The sequence below is a fragment of the Gadus chalcogrammus genome, chromosome 2 (assembly GCF_026213295.1).
Source record: "Gadus chalcogrammus isolate NIFS_2021 chromosome 2, NIFS_Gcha_1.0, whole genome shotgun sequence".
NCBI classification, from domain to species: Eukaryota; Metazoa; Chordata; class Actinopteri; order Gadiformes; family Gadidae; genus Gadus; species Gadus chalcogrammus.
Genome location: NC_079413.1, coordinates 20,419,001 through 20,433,953, shown reverse-complemented (window position 1 = coordinate 20,433,953; position 14,953 = coordinate 20,419,001). Strand labels below are relative to the sequence as shown.

The window sequence follows — 14,953 nt, the reverse complement described above, 5'->3', positions numbered from 1 at the left end:
GCTGAGAGGTAGCGGCTGTAGCGTAGTGGATTAGTATAAGACCCGAACGCCAGCGACCGGGGTTCAAATTCGCCGGTCTATCATCATGCATTTTACCCCCATAGATGTGGTGCCAGCACGGCCTTGAAAATATGGGTTCAAGTTCGAAATAAGCACAAAAATATAATTCCATAAGCTTTAGTGAATAAGTATTCCATATGCATGAGAATTGGGACTTCTTAAGCTTCACATAATTTCGCGTCACTTGGGAGTCGAACCCCCCACGCAGAAATTCAAGACTGACGCGCTACCTCCACTCTAGCACTCTGTCACGGAGACACAATGCGCAACAGTAATCATTGTCTACATAAGGTCCAAAAGGACGATCAAATAACGACGCCCTCTGATGAGAATCTTTATCTCTCATGAAGAACCCCAATTTCGTTGTTTGCACAATGACAATAAAGTCTGAAATCTGAATATCGTCAGACAATGCCAAGGGATCGGTTCTGTCCCGTAAAACCCTTGTCTCCGGAGAAGTGCGCCGGGGTCCACGGGAACACCCACAAATGGTGACGCCATTGTCAGAGGAGGGGCTAGGAAGCTGCGCACGCCGATTTAAGTAGCCGATCTCCGGCTAGACTAAGCCGAAAAACTGCTCCCGACCAGGTTTGGTTGCGAGCATAAGTCACCATGGTGATACAGCGACGCTAAAAGAGATCGACTTTCGTGGTACAACTAACCCAGGCTTGGAGCTCAACATACCTCGCTAACCCTCTAAGCGAGCTTCGTGGTACAGGGCCCTGAGCAGTTACACCAGCAACGCAGGTAACTTCAAACGGTTTACAAGAGCCTACACTGCATCAGTATTTTTGATTGCCTGCACAATATTTACTAAGTAAAATAAACATACTAACGGCGTAACAAATTACCAACGACTCAGAATAATGACTACTTGTTATTTTGTACAATATCTAGCCTACATCTAACCACTCTGATCATGATCCCTACCTCCAGGCTCCACTAGAGAGCATGGAACGGTCATCAATGGCAAGGAGCGGATGAAATGCATCATCACTCACTGCCCGCTTCACGCTCAGAAGGGAACATCAGTTCTCTTCATCGTGGTAAGAGTAACCGATCACTTTCGTACGATATTTCTCAAGTCAAAGACTATAGAAATGATCCCTGAAAGTATGATCTTAGTGTTGAAACGGGCGCGGACGGGCACCAATTCATGGGGTAGTCCTTCTCACTGGTGGTTGTGAGGTAGAACTTTCACAATATTTCAGCTCATGTAAAAATAACGGATGGCACTGATACAAATCTTAGTTCATTGAAACTGAACTCAAACATCGGTATAGAGTGACGTTCAAAACTAGTGATCATAAGGACCAATACGGGTACCACGCACAACTACGTTAACGGAGTGATATGATAAAGAGATATAGAGATAAATAGTCCCTACATCTCTTTGCGAGACACGGGGGTCCGTTGACGAAAGTACCACCCCGCCTGTCGGAATTCAACTCAATCCCCACTGCTTTAGTTCAACTCACATCCGACCTCTCTGTTTATTTATGTTATTCAAAATCCTACCAAGTATTGAACACAGGAAATGCATGTGCATAGGCTACTGCTATATTGTGCCGTTATTGTACAGACATTCCAGATTCAGCGTGTGCAAATGACTTGATACAGTCTACAATATGATAACCTGCACAAAGCACATAGAGTGAATTAACAATTTATACTACTTGATATGGCCATCAATCGTATCACATCAAAAGTGAAACATTATTTTACATATTATATACACCTGAGCAATTACACCAGCAATGCAGGTAACTTCAAACGGTTTACAAGAGCCTACACTACATCAGTATTATTGATTGCCTACACATTATTTACTCAGTAAAATAAACATACTAACAGCCTAACAAATTGCCAACGACTCAGAATAATAAATAATTGTTATTTTGTACAATATCTAGCCTATATCTAACCACTCTGATCATGATCCATACCTCCAGGCTAGTGATGGGCAAATTAAGCTTTTATGAAGCATCGAACCAGTTGAGCCAAATGTTTCGAAAATGGGTTCATTACTCAAAGCTTCAGTGACAGTGACCTCTGCTGGCGAAGTTCGAGGCTGCAGTGGATTCAACGTATCCCTGCTTTGAAAACGATTTGACGCACAAACACACAAACCCAAATACTTAATAGCATGATCTTTTCACGAATAAAGATTGATCTAAATACAGATGTCTAAATTCTTCTTAAAGGGATATGCCTAGCCTTCTGTCCAGATAGGCTAACTGATGTAGGCTAGGATATAATTGAAACAGCATATAAAAATTTCCACCCAGGAATGGGATTCGAACTCGGGTCCTCCACTCCACAGTCAGTGTGTAATCCCCTAGTCTACTCTAATCGATACCTTACGTTGATCTATTACATATATAGCATCGATTGTGTTTTCTTTTTTCATTAAATAATTCAACCCAGTCGCCAAGAAAAAACGTCAGTGGTGTACGTTTCCATGAACACTGGATACGTAGCATTTCAACGTAAAAAATAGCGTGTTATACCTACAGTATCCACGTGTGCCGCTGTGGAGGCGGGTTTCGGGGTTTGGGTTTCACGGCTTTCGCGGCAAATTGTGGACACGATTTTTTTGGGGGGGGGGGGGGGAGACTGTTGTTGACCGGGGAGGGGGGGGAGACTGTTGTTGACCGGGGAGGGGGGGGGGGGGGGGAGACACGTTTGTTGAGGGGGGACGACGACACACGATTGTGGGGGGGGGGGGGGGGGGGGGAGGACACGTTAGTTGAAGGGGGGGGGGGGGGGGGACACGTTTGTTGAGGGGGGGGGGAGACACGTTTGTAGGGGGGGGGCACGCTCGACAACGAGAGTTGGTTTTTATTGAACGAGACTTCAACACGGAACAGCTGCGCGAAACGATGGTCACGTCACTCTCGGTGACGGTGTCGACAATAATGAACACACGGACAATGTTAATAGAACAACACACAACCACATAACATCCCGAACCCATTAACCCCACTTAATCCTAACAACAAAACAAGTTAACAAAAGCCCCATTTGTCAACTGAGAACCCCAATTCCCAGAATCCCCCGCGGCTCCGGAACACGGCGTAGCTTATATTAATCTTTATTATCTGAATGGGAAATGCAATATTTTAGGACAGATACACCATTAAACGCGTTTCTAATGACATTTCTAGCGAGAAATGTACATTTTCCTTACATAATCTTCAGTCAGTGAATGTGTATGATCTTTATTAATCTTTATTATCTGAATGGGAAATGCAATATTTTAGGACCGATTCACCGTTAAACGTGTTTCTAATAACATTTCTAGCGAGAAATATACTTTTTAATTGCATAATCTTCAGTCAGTGATTGTGTCTGATCTTTAGTTTTATAGTTATTAGGAGTTGATCGGCTCGCTCGCATGTTTCAACGACGTCAGGTTGCTTTCGCTAAACTAGCAGCTCACGTGCTTCCTGCGTTTGTGTTATTAAACTGTTACTTTATGTAACTTTTAATGATATCATCTTGTTAGAAACACGTATATCTGAGAGCCAACCCAGTCGCCAAAAACATACCTACGTTGACAGTGTACGTTTCGTGAACACTGGATTACGTCGCATTTCAACATAAAATAGCGTGTTATACACACACACACACGCACGCACATGCACAGACACACACACAAAAGCACACACAAGCACACACACGCACGCACAGACACACAGACACAGACACACACACACACACACACACACGCACACGGTGCATTTCGCTGCTAAAACAACAACAAAAAAATATTCCCTCAAATATTATTACTTTCAAAACGTTGGCCAAAATGGCCAATAATATCTTTTTTTTTTGGGATGCTTCTAGGACATTTTGGGTGGATTTTGAACGGTATGTGGGGGGCACGTTTTTTGCAGGACCTGGCGACCCTGCGCTGTTGCCCGAGATCTGGATCCACCCCGGCGTGGTGCTATCTCCTTTTGACCTTTTGACCCCAGACTTCTGGGGGAATAGCTGAATCAATTCATTAGTCAATCAGAAGCATGTAAATATCTTTCCGGTGGGGTAAGAGGACGAACAAGGTGTCCTTCAACATCTACGCTTCCAGGCGATTGCAACGGTGCCACACATGAGCATATTCGAACATGTTTAATGGTAGTAATTAGCTGTCGAAATTGGAGGCCTTAATCAATACTGAGCAGCTATTGATTTGCTTCCCGATAAAGATTTGTCACAAATGACATGTTATTTAGCATCTACACGTTGAGCTGAGTCCAATGACACCAAGAACAACACTCTAGCTAATGGTAACATGTATTTTACAAGGTACACCTAGGTCTAGGACATGATCTCGGTGTAGCAAGAGGCCGAGCTTGATCTCATTGGACTCAGCTTAACGTGTAGATGCTAATTAACATGTAATTTGTCAAAAATCTCCATCGGGAAGCAAATCTATAGCTGGTCATTATTGATAAAGGCCTCCAAAATCGACAGCTAATTACTACCCCGAAACATATTCAAATATGACCATGTGTGGCACTGTTGCAATCGTCTCGAAACGTAGATGTCAAAGGACACCTTGTTTGCTCTGTTGCACCACCGGGAACATATTTTCATACTTCTAATGGATTGATTCATATTTTAAGGTTCTCGGAGTGAGACTTTAAGTGGCTGCAGCAGAAGTGTTGAGACGAAAGATGATATCAAGAGATTTATAGAATATTCCCATTCACATTATGATTCTTCGTCGTAACATCCGACCAAACATCCTTCACATTCACAGAGCGAAGATTATGAAAGTCCAGGCTCAGCAAGTGCTCCATCTCGTTGCACCTGCACCCAGCGGCTCGCTTGCAAGATTTTGGCCTGAAGTTCTTCCAAGACCAACACCCTAGCCATCCAACATGCATATCTGAGAATCAGGCCTCTCTTTAATAATGACATAAAGTTATGAGAGAAACACACATTAACTTTTTGTTATCTCATAAGCGGCGTGGTGCCGGCTCCTTTTGACCTTTTGACCCCCGACTTCAAAAACGTGGCCACAGGCCAGCTGTGTCTACACACCTTTAGCCACAAATGTACACCTCCATCCCACAAAAAATGGGGACTAGAAACTAACCTCTGTCTTATGTACATTTACTGTACTGTTGGAGGTCACGCCCCTTTGCCGACCTTTTCGAGATAGCTAGGGATGCTAAAATGTTTACACACATTTCCCGGGGCCCCGTGTACGACATATCCGAGATTTGGAGTTCTAGCCCTTAGAGAAAAAAAGTTTTCCCAAATGGAGTGTTATTTGGACAAAGCCCCTCAGAAGTGTAGCCTGCAAGACCTAATGGTTCAGAATGTGGTGGAAAAACAGTTTTTGAGATAGGAAGGTCCTACCGCCCTGAAATTTTAATACCTTATTCTAGGGCCTAACTGGGACCTCCGCACCGAAACTTGGCCCGGTCGGACCCCGAGGGGAGGAAGGGGGGGCCCTTCCTGCCCGAGACTTGGCCCGGTCAGACCCCGAGGGCAGGCACCCCCTTCCTGCCCTCGGGGTCCGACCGGGCCAAGTTTCGGTGCGGGGGTCCCAGTTAGGCCCTAGAATATGGTATTCAAATTTCAGGGCGGTAGGACCTTCCTATCTCAAAAACTTTTTTTCCACCACATTCTGAACCATTAGGTCTCGCAGGCAACACTTCTGAAGGGGCTTTGTCCAAATGACAGTCCATTTGGGAAAACTTTTTTTCTCTATGGGCTAGAACTACAAATCTTGCATATGTTGTTCTCGGGGCCCCGGGAAATGTGTGTCAACATTTTAGCATCCCTAGCTATCTCGAAAAGGCTGGAAAAGGGGCGTGACCTCCAACAGTACAGTCAATGTATATAAGACAGAGGTTAGTTTCTAGGCCCCATTTTTTGCGGGATGGAGGTGTACATTTGTGGCTTAATGTGTGTAGACACCGCTGGCCTGTGGCCACGTCTTTGAAGTCTGGGGTCAAAAGGTCAAAAGGAGCCGGCACCACGCCGCTTATGAGATAACAAAAAGTTAATGTGTGTTTCTCTCATAACTTTATGTCATTATTAAAGAGAGGCCTGATTCTCAGATATGCATGTTGGATGGCTAGGGTGTTGGTCTTGGAAGAACTTCAGGCCAAAATCTTGCAAGCGAGCCGCTGGGTGCAGGTGCAACGAGATGGAGCACTTGCTGAGCCTGGACTTTCATAATCTTCGCTCTGTGAATGTAAAGGATGTTTGGTCGGATGTTACGACGAAGAATCATAATGTGAATGGGAATATTCTATAAATCTCTTGATATCATCTTTCGTCTCAACACTTCTGCTGCAGCCACTTAAAGTCTCACTCCGAGAACCTTAAAATATGAATCAATCCATTAGAAGTATGAAAATATGTTCCCGGTGGTGCAACAGAGCAAAGAAGGTGTCCTTTGACATCTACGTTTCGAGACGATTGCAACAGTGCCACACATGATCATATTTGAATATGTTTCGGGGTAGTAATTAGCTGTCGATTTTGGAGGCCTTTATCAATAATGACCAGCTATAGATTTGCTTCCCGATGGAGATTTTTGACAAATTACATGTTAATTAGCATCTACACGTTAAGCTGAGTCCAATGAGATCAAGCTCGGCCTCTTGCTACACCGAGATCATGTCCTAGACCTAGGTGTACCATGTAAAATACATGTTACCATTAGCTAGAGTGTCGTTCTTGGTGTCATTGGACTCAGCTCAACGTGTAGATGCTAAATAACATGTCATTTGTGACAAATCTTTATCGGGAAGCAAATCAATAGCTGCTCAGTATTGATTAAGGCCTCCAATTTCGACAGCTAATTACTACCATTAAACATGTTCGAATATGCTCATGTGTGGCACCGTTGCAATCGCCTGGAAGCGTAGATGTTGAAGGACACCTTGTTCGTCCTCTTACCCCACCGGAAAGATATTTACATGCTTCTGATTGACTAATGAATTGATTCAGCTATTCCCCCAGAAGTCTGGGGTCAAAAGGTCAAAAGGAGACAGCACAACGCCGGGGTGGATCCAGATCTCGGGCAACAGCGCAGGGTTGCCAGGTCCTGCAAAAAACGTGCCCCCCACATACCGTTCAAAATCCACCCAAAATGTCCTGGAAGCATCCCAAAAAAAAAAGATATTATTGGCCATTTTGGCCAACGTTTTGAAAGTAATAATATTTGAGGGAATATTTTTTTGTTGTTGTTTTAGCAGCGAAATGCACCGTGTGCGTGTGTGCGTGTGTGCGTGTGTGTGTGTGTGTGTGTCTGTGTCTGTGTGTCTGTGCGTGCGTGTGTGTGCTTGTGTGTGTGTGTCTGTGCATGTGCGTGCGTGTGTGTGTGTGTATAACACGCTATTTTATGTTGAAATGCGACGTAATCCAGTGTTCACGAAACGTACACTGTCAACGTAGGTATGATTTTGGCGACTGGGTTGGCTCTCAGATATACGTGTTTCTAACAAGATGATATCATTAAAAGTTACATAAAGTAACAGTTTAATAACACAAACGCAGGAAGCACGTGAGCTGCTAGTTTAGCGAAAGCAACCTGACGTCGTTGAAACATGCGAGCGAGCCGATCAACTCCTAATAACTATAAAACTAAAGATCAGACACAATCACTGACTGAAGATTATGCAATTAAAAAGTATATTTCTCGCTAGAAATGTTGTTAGAAACACGTTTAACGGTGAATCGGTCCTAAAATATGCATTTCCCATTCAGATAATAAAGATTAATAAAGATCATACACATTCACTGACTGAAGATTATGTAAGGAAAATGTACATTTCTCGCTAGAAATGTCATTAGAAACGCGTTTAATGGTGTATCTGTCCTAAAATATTGCATTTCCCATTCAGATAATAAAGATTAATATAAGCTACGCCGTGTTCCGGAGCCGCGGGGGATTCTGGGAATTGGGGTTCTCAGTTGACAAATGGGGCTTTTGTTAACTTGTTTTGTTGTTAGGATTAAGTGGGGTTAATGGGTTCGGGATGTTATGTGGTTGTGTGTTGTTCTATTAACATTGTTCGTGTGTTCATTATTGTCGACACCGTCACCGAGAGTGACGTGACCATCGTTTCGAGCAGCTGTCCCGTGTTGAAGTCTCGTTCAATAAAAACCAACTCTCGTTGTCGAGCGTTCAATAAAAACCAACTCTCGTTGTCGAGCGTGCCCCCCCCCCTACAAACGTGTCTCCCCCACCCTCAACAAACGTGTCCCCCCCCCCCCCCCCTTCAACTAACGTGTCGTCCCCCCCCCCCCCCCCCCCCCCCCTACAATCGTGTGTCGTCCCCCCCCCCCTCAACAAACGTGTCTCCCCCCCCCCCCCCTCCCCGGTCAACAACAGTCTCCCCCCCCCCCCCCTAAACAATCGTGTCCACAATTTGCCGCGAAAGCCGTGAAACCCAAACCCCGAAACCCGCCTCCACAGCGGCACACGTGGATACTGTAGGTATAACACGCTATTTTTTACGTTGAAATGCTACGTATCCAGTGTTCATGGAAACGTACACCACTGACGTTTTTTCTTGGCGACTGGGTTGAATAATTAGGCGGTGACCAGCTGGCTTCGGACAAGGTTGGTTGGGTGTGCTTGAGTAACTCTAGGGGGTGATTATGTGGGATGGTGTTAGACACTCAAAGATTTGTATTGAGGTAGGCTGCCTTATGGATTGAGTCGGTTTCTTTTTTTTTTGCTCAAAGCTTCTCCACCGAGCCGCGTACCAGTCAAGTGATTCATTCAGGCAACGAACCAGTTGCTGCTTCGGACGTCACATGTCACGTATTTTTTTTTGCTCTGAAGCAAGCTTCGAAGCAGTGCTTCTTGGGAGTTGGTTTGAAGCATGTATCGAAGCTTCAGTGTCACACTGCCATCACTACTCCAGGCTCCACTCGAGAGCATGGAACGGTCATCAATGGCAAGGAGCGGATGAAATGCATCACGCTCAGAAGGGAACATCAGTTCTCTTCATCGTGGTAAGAGTAACCGATCACTTTCGTACGATATTTCTCAAGTCAAAGACTATAGAAATGATCCCTGAAAGTATGATCTTAGGGTTGAAAAGGGCGCGGACAGGCACCAATTCATGGGGTAGTCCTTCTCACTGGTGGTTGTGAGGTAGAACTTTCACAGTATTTCAGCTCATGTAAAAATAACGGATGGCACTGATACAAATCTTGGTTCATTGAAACTGAACTCAAACATCGGTATAGAGTGACGTTCAAAACTAGTGATCATAAGGGCCAATACGGATACCACACAATACTACGTTAACGGAGTGATATGATAAAGAGACATAGAGATAAATAGTCCCCACATCTCTTTGCGAGACACGGGGGTCCGTTGACGAAAGTACCACCCCGCCTGTCGGAATTCAACTCAATCCCCACTGCTTTAGTTCAACTCACATCCGACCTCTCTGTTTATTTATGTTACTCAAAATCCTACCAAGTATTGAACACAGGAAATTCATGTGCATAGGCTACTGCTATATTGTGCCGTTATTGTACAGACATTCCAGATTCAGCGTGTGCAAATGACTTGATACTGTCTACAATATGATAACCTGCCCAATGCACATAGAGTGAATTAACAATTTATACTACTTGATATGGCCATCAATCGTATCACATCAAAAGTGGAACATTATTTTACATATTATATACACCTGACCAATTACACCAGCAATGCAGGTAACTTCAAACGGTTTACAAGAGCCTACACTACATCAGTATTTTTGATTGCCTACACAATATTTACTAAGTAAAAATAAACATACTAACGGCGTAACAAATTGCCAACGACTCAGAATAATAAATAATTGTTATTTTGTACAATATCTAGCCTACATCTAAAAAAACGACAGTGTTACCCCTTATTTTTTTTTTCATGACGACCAATAAAAAACGACAGTGTTACCCCTTATGTTTTTTTTCATGACGACCAATAAAAAACGACAGTGTTACCCCTTATGTTTTTTTTCATGACGACCATTAAAAAACGACAATGTTACCCCTCATGTTTTTTTTCATGACGACCAATAAAAAACAACAGTGTTACCCCTCATGTTTTTTTTCATGACGGCCAATAAAAAACGACAGTGTTACCCCTTATGTTTTTTTTCATGACGACTAATAAAAACGACAGTGTTACCCCTTATGTTTTTTTTCATGACGACCAATAAAAAACGACAGTGTTACCCCTTATGGTTTTTTTTTCATGACGGCCAATAAAAAACGACAGTGTTACCCCTTATGTTTTTTTTAATGACGACCAATAAAAAACGACAGTGTTACCCCTTATGTTTTTTTTCATGACGGCCAATAAAAAACGACAGCGTTACCCCTTATGTTTTTTTTCATGACGGCCAATAAAGAACAACAGTGTTACCCCTTATGTTTTTTTTCATGACGACCAATAAAAAACGACAGTTTTACCCCTTATGTTTTTTTTCATGAAAACCAATAAAAAACGACAGTGTTACCCCTTATGTTTTTTTTCATGACGACCAATAAAAAACGACAATGTTACCCCTTATGTTTTTTTTCATGACGACTAATAAAAACTACAGTGTTACCCCTTATGTTTTTTTTCATGACGACCAATAAAAATGACAGTGTTACCCCTTATGTTTTTTTTCATGACGACCAATAAAAAACGACAGTGTTTCCCCTTATGTTTTTTTCCATGACGACCAATAAAAACTACAGTGTTACCCCTTATGGTTTTTTTTCATGACGACCAATAAAAACGACAGTGTTACCCCTTGCGGTTTTTTTCATGACGACCAAGAAGAACAACAGTGTTACCCCCTATGTTTTATTTGATAAATATCGACAGTGTTACCCCTCATGTTTTTTCCATGTTGACCAATAATAAACGACACTGGCACCCCGGTCGACGTTTGTACGGGGATCCGAATCTGAGCTCTTTAGAGTTTTAACCTCTGAACTTATCAATGCACCATCAAGACACAGAATAAAGCCAACACAATGGTTATACTTGACTTTATAATTCGCATGAAATAGAGATAAGAGTCTTCCAACAGAAGACATCAACCGGACTTGAACCCCGGTCTCCAGGGGGATAGGCAGAGTGCACTCCACTGCACCACTGAGGCGATGACAATACACCATGTTTTTATTCATGACGACCAATAAAAAACGACAGTGTTACCCCTTATGTTTTTATTCATGACGACCAATAAAAAACGTCATTGTTACCCCTTATGTTTTTTTTCATGACGGCCAATAAAAAACAACAGTGTTACCCCTTATGTTTTTTTTCATGACGACCAATAAAAAACGACAGTGTTACCCCATATGTTTTTTTTCATGACGACCAATAAAAAACGACAGTGTTGCCCCTTATGGTTTTTTTCATGACGACCAATAAAAAACGACAGTGTTACCCCTTATGTTTTTTTTCATGACGACCAATAAAAAACGACAGTGTTACCCCTTATGTTTTTTTTCTTGACGACCAATAAAAAACGACAGTGTTACCCCTTATGTTTTTTTTCATGACGACCAATAAAAACTACAGTGTTACCCCTTATGTTTTTTTTCATGACGACCAATAAAAAATGACAGTGTTACCCCTTATGTTTTTTTTCATGACGACCAATAAAAAACGACAGTGTTACCCCTTATGTTTTTTTTCATGACTACCAATAAAAACTACGGTGTTACCCCTTATGGTTTTTTTCATGACGACCAATAAAAAACGACAGTGTTACCCCTTGCGGTTTTTTTCATGACGACCAAAGAAGAACAACAGTGTTACCCCCTATGTTTTATTTGATAAATATCGACAGTGTTACCCCTCATGTTTTTTCCATGTTGACCAATAATAAACGACAGTGGCACCCCGGTCGACGTTTTTACGGGGATCCGAACCTGAGCTGTTTAGAGTTTTAACCTCCGAACTTATCAATGCACCATCAAGACACAGAATAAAGCCAACACAATGGTTATACTTGACTTTATAATTCGCATGAAATAGAGATAAGAGTCTTCCAACAGAAGACATCAACCGGACTTGAACCCCGGTCTCCAGGGGGATAGGCAGAGTGCACTCCACTGCACCACTGAGGCGATGACAATACACCATAATCAATCATCAATAAAGAGGATATACATGACATTAAAATGTATGTGTGTATTTCTATTATTTCCCTTTTGGTTTTTTTCATGACGACCAATAAAAAGCGACAGTGTTACCCCTTATGTTTTTATTCATGACGACCAATAAAAACGACAGTGTTACCCCTTATGTTTTTATTCATGACGACCAATAAAAAACTACAGCGTTACCCCTTATGTTTTTTTTCATGACGACCAATAAAAAACGACAGTGCTGCCCCTTATGTTTTTTTTCATGACGACCAATAAAAAACGACAGTGTTACCCCTTATGTTTTTTTTTCATGACGACCATTAAAAAACGACAGTGTTACCCCTCATGTTTTTTTTTCATGACGACTAATAAAAACGACAGTGTTACCCCTCATGTTTTTTTTTCATGACGACCAATAAAAACGACAGTGTTACCCCTTATGTTTTTTTTCATGACGACTAATAAAAACGACAGTGTTACCCCTTATGTTTTTTTTCATGACGACCAATAAAAAACGACAGTGTTACCCCTTATGTTTTTTTTCATGACGGCCAATAAAAAACGACAGTGTTACCCCTTATGTTTTTTTTAATGACGACCAATAAAAAACGACAGTGTTACCCCTTATGTTTTTTTTCATGACGGCCAATAAAAAACGACAGCGTTACCCCTTATGTTTTTTTTCATGACGACCAATAAAAAACGACAGTTTTACCCCTTATGTTTTTTTTCATGACAACCAATAAAAAACGACAGTGTTACCCCTTATGTTTTTTTCATGACGACCAATAAAAACGACAGTGTTACCCCTTATGTTTTTTTTCATGACGACTAATAAAAACTACAGTGTTACCCCTTATGTTTTTTTTCATGACGACCAATAAAAAATGACAGTGTTACCCCTTATGTTTTTTTTCATGACGACCAATAAAAACGACAGTGTTACCCCTTATGTTTTTTTCATGACGACCAATAAAAACTACAGTGTTACCCCTTATGGTTTTTTTCATGACGACCAATAAAAACGACAGTGTTACCCCTTGCGGTTTTTTTCATGACGACCAAAGAAGAACAACAGTGTTACCCCCTATGTTTTATTTGATAAATATCGACAGTGTTACCCCTCATGTTTTTTCCATGTTGACCAATAATAAACGACAGTGGCACCCCGGTCGACGTTTTTACGGGGATCCGAACCTGAGCTGTTTAGAGTTTTAACCTCCGAACTTATCAATGCACCATCAAGACACAGAATAAAGCCAACACAATGGTTATACTTGACTCTATAATTCGCATGAAATAGAGATAAGAGTGTTCCAACAGAAGACATCAACCGGACTTGAACCCCGGTCACCAGGGGGATAGGCAGAGTGCACTCCACTGCACCACTGAGGCGATGACAATACACCATGTTTTTATTCATGACGACCAATAAAAAACGACAGTGTTACCCCTTATGTTTTTATTCATGACGACCAATAAAAAACGACATTGTTACCCCTTATGTTTTTTTTAATGACGACCAATAAAAAACGACAGTGTTACCCCTTATGTTTTTTTTCATGACGGCCAATAAAAAACGACGGTGTTACCCCTTATTTTTTTTTTCATGACGGCCAATAAAGAACGACAGTGTTACCCCTTATGTTTTTTTTTCATGACGACCAATAAAAAACGACAGTGTTACCCCTTATGTTTTTTTTCATGACGACCAATAAAAAACGACAGTGTTACCCCTTATGTTTTTTTTCTTGACGACCAATAAAAAACGACAGTGTTACCCCTTATGTTTTTTTTCATGACGACCAATAAAAACTACAGTGTTACCCCTTATGTTTTTTTTTCATGACGACCAATAAAAACGACAGTGTTACCCCTTATGTTTTTTTTCATGACGACCAATAAAAACGACAGTGTTACCCCTTATGGTTTTTTTCATGACGACCAATAAAAACGACAGTGTTACCCCTTATGTTTTTTTTTCATGACGACCAATAAAAAACGACAGTGTTACCCCTTATGTTTTTTTTCTTGACGACCAATAAAAACGACAGTGTTACCCCTTATGTTTTTTTTCATGACGACCAATAAAAACTACAGTGTTACCCCTTATGTTTTTTTTCATGACGACCAATAAAAAACGACAGTGTTACCCCTTATGTTTTTTTTCATGACTACCAATAAAAACTACAGTGTTACCCCTTATGGTTTTTTTCATGACGACCAATAAAAAACGACAGTGTTACCCCTTGCGGTTTTTTTCATGACGACCAAAGAAGAACAACAGTGTTACCCCCTATGTTTTATTTGATAAATATCGACAGTGTTACCCCTCATGTTTTTACCATGTTGACCAATAATAAACGACAGTGGCACCCCGGTCAACGTTTTTACGGAGATCCGAACCTGAGCTGTTTAGAGTGTTAACCTCCGAACTTATCAATGCACCATCATGGCAGAGAATAAAGCCAACACAATGGTTATACTTGACTTTATAATTCGCATTAAATAGAGATTAGAGTCTTCCAACAGAGGACATCAACCGGACTTGAACCCCAGTCTCCAGGGGGATAGCTCCCAGCTCTCTCCACTTCCAACTGAGATTTGTAATTTAAATATGTCTGTGGTAATTCATGACAGTGCAATAGACATGATAGCATTACGTTTGAAATTAAAGGTATTGTGTTTTCCACAGAAATTGAGCCGCAGTCTCCAGTGGGTTAGGCAGAGTGCACTCCACTGCACAACTGAGGCGATGACA

General features: G+C 41.7%; 1 non-coding gene and 1 pseudogene across 1 annotated transcript; both read right to left on the bottom strand.

Moving 5' to 3' along the window:
• Positions 1-967: 967 nt before the first annotated feature.
• LOC130376563 (small nucleolar RNA U3) lies at positions 968-1,183 on the bottom strand. The gene has a single exon (XR_008894065.1). It is a non-coding gene; the product is annotated as a small nucleolar RNA U3 (small nucleolar RNA).
• Positions 1,184-8,950: 7,767 nt separating this feature from the next.
• On the bottom strand, positions 8,951-9,128 carry LOC130376751 (small nucleolar RNA U3; annotated as a pseudogene).
• Between the last annotated feature and the right edge of the window lie 5,825 nt (positions 9,129-14,953).